This window comes from Tiliqua scincoides, chromosome 5 (assembly GCF_035046505.1).
Source record: "Tiliqua scincoides isolate rTilSci1 chromosome 5, rTilSci1.hap2, whole genome shotgun sequence".
Classification (NCBI taxonomy): Eukaryota; Metazoa; Chordata; class Lepidosauria; order Squamata; family Scincidae; genus Tiliqua; species Tiliqua scincoides.
The window spans coordinates 13,854,035-13,859,884 of record NC_089825.1 but is presented as its reverse complement, the minus strand read 5'-3'; the positions used below and the strand labels follow the sequence as shown (position 1 = coordinate 13,859,884).

General features: G+C 45.5%; 1 pseudogene; it reads left to right on the top strand.

The window, feature by feature from the left end:
- The first annotated feature begins 780 nt into the window (after positions 1-780).
- Positions 781-899, top strand: LOC136654769 (5S ribosomal RNA; annotated as a pseudogene).
- The last annotated feature ends 4,951 nt before the right edge of the window (positions 900-5,850 follow it).

Genomic DNA, 5,850 nt, shown 5'->3' with positions numbered 1-5,850 from the left:
CCCTTTGGAGCTATTCTGGGAGAGGGGATCAAAACCCCCAGCATCATGTTCTCGGCATCATGTTGAGTTATTAGTCTTTCATTGCCTTAGGAGCCAAAGTATATCAAAAAGGAATGAACAATTGTGGTTGTCCTGTCCCACAAGGTGATTGTGAGAGCAGATGTAGGTGAAAAGATTGTTATGATGGTTTCAGAAAAGGAATAATAGCGCAATAGATAAATGAAGTTTCGAGAAATCTGCCGTGAATCTACGATAAACAAAGAATTCCAAAAGGCACATATTTTAGATGTTCACATTCAAATACAGACCCATGCAACCAGCACTTCACAAACTCCCATCAATCAGAGGGGAGGGAGGTCCAGTTCAGTGCAGTTTATTAAACAAAAAATCCAGAATATCAAAAACCCATTTGTAAGCAAGACAGAATGTGTGTATGCTGAGAGGTTAACAAAATATTTAGCTTGGAGTTTGGTGCTTAAATTTCTGCCCTACTCAGAGTTAAAGCGAGCCGCAGTAAAGGAGTCCACCACATGTTGTGAAATGTCACTGAGAAAAGGGAGGCAAGAAACCGCAGAGGTCTCTTAGGGTAATAAGACCTCCAAGGTCGAAAGATGCGTATCAGATCACTTGAGAGAATGTGACGTGGGGGGGAGGGGTGCAAGTTGGCTTAGTAGGCTGAAGCCCATGGAATGAACTTCAGATACATTCATTTGGCTTCCCCCAATGAAATTTAGGGCCCAGTGCGATGGTCATCTGGAACTCACATTCTAGCAGTGCAGGGCATTTTCTGGTGGTACCCTGCACATGCCCGATCTCATCTGATCTCGGAAGCTAAGCAGGGTCAGGCCTGGTTAGTACTTGGATGGGAGACCGCCTGGGAATACCGGGTGCTGTAGGCTTATACCATAGTCTTTCAAGACTGAAGGTTGCCAACCAACCAAAAGCCAGGCCACTGTGTTTATGAGTTGCTGCTGCAAATGTGCAACAGTGTGGTGTGTGCAGAAGCGACGTCAGAGGCCTCCATTGGTGCTGGTAAGTGGGTGGTAGAGAGGTATTGTGGGCAGGAAGGGCAGGGCAGGAGAAACTGCAGGGAGAGGGAGGGCAGGGAGGGGTAGAACTTGATGGCATGCACCAGATCTTATCCCCTATTTCTCAAGCCACCCTGCCCCTTTTCTCTCCTCGGATGAAAGCCAGCTTGTATATGTCTGAGGAGACCTATAGATGATGTACAGCCTGCCAGGAGGTAAGTAAAATTTATTTTTTATCTTATTTTAAATATTTCTTTCTTCTTCTTGCTGGCTGCCCCATGTGACAAAAAAGGGAAATCAAGGACCAGGTAACATCTGAATAAAGAAAGATATGCTTGTAGCCATGCAGGTAGGCCCCAGTGTCAGACCTCAGCTGTATCCAACCTTAATTAGTGCACACCAAGCCTGGGAGAACTGTGGAGGAGGTTGCTTCACAGGGCCCTCTGATATCGTACCAAGCTACCAAGTGGGCTCCAAGGCCAGCTTGATTTACAACAGGGTTCAGCTGTGAGTATCTCGGGATGGGAGGGGGGATTCCACCATGAGTAAGGAGGCTTGTGGCACGTTCACCCCTGGAATGTTCGGCTGGCACCGAGTTCTGATTGGTGGATGGGTCAGGAGACCTATAAAGGTGAGGGAGGGACACTTATGCTGGGCTGACTTTGTCTCTGGCTGAGGGGGCCTGAGATCCTGGACCACTCTGGCAGGAGTGAACCCAACTTGACTGCAGCAAGATGGGCTAGATCAGATTTTGGAATGCTAAGACTTTGGTGAGTGATAGTTAGAGTTAGGAGGTAGTTGTTATTGTTTTATTAGACTGAGTGTTGTATTGTATTGCTGTACTCTTTGCCTAAATTCTTAACTTTTCGACTATGCAGTGCTGTCTGTATAACCATGCTTTAAGCCTTTATGCAATAAATCCTACTTATTACAACTGACTGGATTATTGGGATTGGAAGAGAGTACAGGGACTGGTTGTGGGAGGCAATCCAGTGTGGACCCTGGAGACCCTGTATGGGAGTCTACTCCTTTTTTCAAGCTGAGCCCAAGGGTGTGTAAGCTGGAGTACAACTCAAGGGGAGGGTTCCCCAAAGTTATCCTGGCTATCCGGAGTGGAAGCTCTGAGGTTTTGGAGCTATTTGGCAATCTGCCTTGGAGAGATCTGTGGGAGCTCAGTGACCATAAGGATTTATGGCTACTTGATCACCCTGAGGGTAATAAAAAGATTACCCAGCTATAAAGGAGTGAGGTCTGATTTCTTTCACACCCCATTGCCACTACTACTCCCCCACACCATAGGTTGCAGCACATGCTCCATCAGTACCAATGGTGGAGGACAGGAGTGGGCAGGAACTGAATAAGTGCTTTCAAAACCAATGATCATTAATCATGACTTTAATTTTATGGTTTCCAATTATAATAAAATAGGTATTATCGATATTTAGTGGGTACAGAATGGCAACCCGCTCCTGGTGAGTTTTCTGTAGGACAAAATGTCTTCTGCGTCCAACCAATATTGTGATTTTCTCCATTCAAGTGGTATCATTTTGCCTGGTGCCAAGAGACATTTTGCCTGGTGCCAAGAGACATAGGCTGCCAAGTCAGGGTGACTGGATGGTTCAACATCTCAGCATCTCATGCATAAATGTTGCTTTAGAATGGGCACTTGGTCAAATGGGAAAGGTGGTGGCAATGAAAGGGTTAAGCCCCTAAGAAACTGACAAACAGCTGTAGCGGAGTTTATGTAAAGCTAGGCCCAATCTGTCCATCATTGAAGCATTTGTGGGCTTTGGGTGGTGCAGCTGGCAGACAGACTTGCATCACATGGAACTCACCGTGTTTTGAAATTGCTTGCCTTGAAGAAATTGGGAAAATTAAACTAGCAGTTCACGTGGTGCAGGAGGCAGGACACAATCACTGAGTTGAAAAAGTTTTGATTTACCTCTTTTCTCAGCAGTGACTTTCCAGAACCTTGAACATTTTAGTTATCACAGCTGTGTTTTGTGTCTTCTAAATCCCCCTCAAAAAACAGGAGAATGGACTGACCTCAGAGATGGACAAATTCAGCGAGGCCTGACTTGAGTTGAGTCATGAGTCTCTGATGCCTTTAACTCGACTCAAAAACGAGTCCTAACGGAAGGACCTTCTGAGTCACCCAGAGCATTTTGGCGACTCTAAAGAACTCGAGTCCTGAGTCTTTTCCGTAAAAAAGTCAGCTGCAGCTCTGCAAAAAAAAATGGAGCTGCTGCTGGTGTGCATGTTTGTGTATAGGAGTTCTGATTTAATACTCCTTTGATGTCTCCAACCTGTCTGTAAGCAAGGCGGGAAGGGGTAGGACAGACTGCATGAGAGCAGGAACAGAAGCAGCAAGAGGGAGGAGGGTCACACACAGCAGTTGAGAGTCTTACCAGTATGACCCAATCCTTCATAGCTCTACTCAGAAGTAGTCCCATTGTGGCCAGTCATTCAATGAGCTTGCCGGATTCATGTCATGAGTTCTTCTGGATGGCTAGGAACTGCCTCCCCCCATCTTCTCCCCTCACTCGTTCAGGGAAAAAAATCTTCATCCAATGATCACCAGATCCTTCAGAGATGGACAAGAGAGCCTGCTCCCAGCTCCCCCAGCATCCTGCTCAATGCAAAACCAAAAAATTAACGCTTCCCTCCATCCTGGCTGGAACTTCTCTGTTGCTCATCTGGTCTGAATGATGACCCTACAAGGTCTTCTGCACCATGAAAAGAGTAAGCGAGCACACTCAGACAGACCTGAGTCTGCATGCAAGGTGACTCATTTCCGAGTCCGTGGGCTCAGACTTGAGTCAGTGCTGGAGTCATTGATACAGGTGACTCAAGTGTACGCAAGTCAGCAAAAAACATGTGTTTTTTGCTACTTGGACGCGAGTCACCTGTCTCAAGTTCCCAGCCCTGATTGACCTATTGGAGAAACTTGAAATGTAGAATTATGTCATGAATGTGCATATACAATGGTAGTGCTAACAGCAACCCAACAGCCATAATTGATGAGCAGTTCTAAGAACCAAAGGGCCACTGGAGCGTCAAAAATGTCAGCACTTCTCTGAATGTGGCATCAAAAGCTTACTGGAAGTGCAACTATTTATAAATGATACCAATATAGTTAGAAAATAGCACAGTTGCCAACAGAGCAATGATGCAACACATTAAAAAAATATTACTTTTTTGCATATGGATAGGACAATTCTCATATTGAACCTGATTTAGAGAGGGGAAATGGGGGCTGTCAAATACTGTTTTCTGCGCACAGGAAATTCCTAAACTTCCCATCAAACTTCAATCAACAGCATGAAATTGAGCTCTGCCCAGCCTTTTCGACACTTATCTTAATTGACTCTCAAACTATAGGAAAGGCTTTGGATAGAAACGCATAATTAGTTCATCAAGCAAAGGGCATTCAAGTCAAATAAATGGAATGTAAAAAGGAATTACCCCTCATATAGTCGCCACATTATAGGTCATCCCTATTGTGCAAGCAATGGCAAACCATTAGGCAATAGCATTCCAGAAGCATCCAGCACTTACTTTGCCCCCATTCAAACAAGCAGCCCAGTCCAATCCAATGTAAATCCCAGTGTGGTGATTCAGTGGTTCTGGCCCAAGATAAGTTACATCCTGTGGGGAATTTTTGGTTGCTGAAGCTTTTGGTCATGAGCTTTTGGGCAGGGAGGTTTTGGGCAGAGGTGGGCAGGAAATTGAGCTGCTTTACTACCGGAAGAATTAAGGAGGAATAACTGTGGTCTTGTTTTTGGATGGGAGATGGATGCTAGGCTGATAAGCTGCTGTTATCCATTGTGGCAGAACAGAGTTGCTGCAGTAGATGACCACCTCCACAGTGAGAGTGTGGGAGAGTATTCGAGAACATCTGGAGAAGGTCCTCTGGAGAACAGTCCTGAGGACCTGCCTGATCTGGATTTACGGCTGCCTCTGAAGCTCAGTGGTGCACAGCCAGAGACAACATTTGGTGCCTGAGGATTTTGTAAGTCTTTCCACAGAACATAATGTAAAAGAAACCCATTGAAAAATAGTGGTTTATATATCACTGGCGCAAGTCCATGTTGGTCCATGCAGGTGGATCAGGCTCGGGCAGGGGGTTTGGATATGGCATGCACTGGTGCTTCTGTTCCCGCTCCCTTTTGGTCCACCCCACCCCTATTGCTGCCCTGTTCAGCCCTTCACAACCATTCCCCATTCCTGTTTTGGATGTATGTGCTCTGGTGGAAATTAAAAACAAATAATTATAAATAATTAAATTAAAGAAAAACTAATAATTAAATAAGGGGAAGCCAGCCCTGTTTCACCAAGTGAATTTTGTCTGAAGCCTGTCCCCCCCACAAAAAACACCCCCCCCCCATAAACACACACAAATATCAGTGAGATTTTCAGCCCTCCCCAGTGCCCAGTTCAGTGTAAATTCTTATATTTCAAGCATAGCACTATCAGGACCCATCTGGCTTTGCAAGTCTAAAAACAAATAAAAATTAACCTTACTGACTCAAGCCTGTTTTATTCTTTGGGGGCGGGGGAGGTGCTGCTTCTGGAGCATTTGTTTAGCTCCACTTTCATCAGATGGGGACCATGCAGCTAGCCTTGCATTCCCTTTGCCTGACTTGACCAGCAGCCAAGGCACGTTTGCTTACTCGTGAGTAAATGCGACATGTGGCTTCCTTTCACTTTCCATAGGGCTCAATACATTTGTGTGCTTGGAGGAAGGGACTTCCTTCTTGGGTGTTTTTCTGGGGCTGCTTTCATTGTATAGGAACCATTCTGATGTCGTTGGATTCCTCTC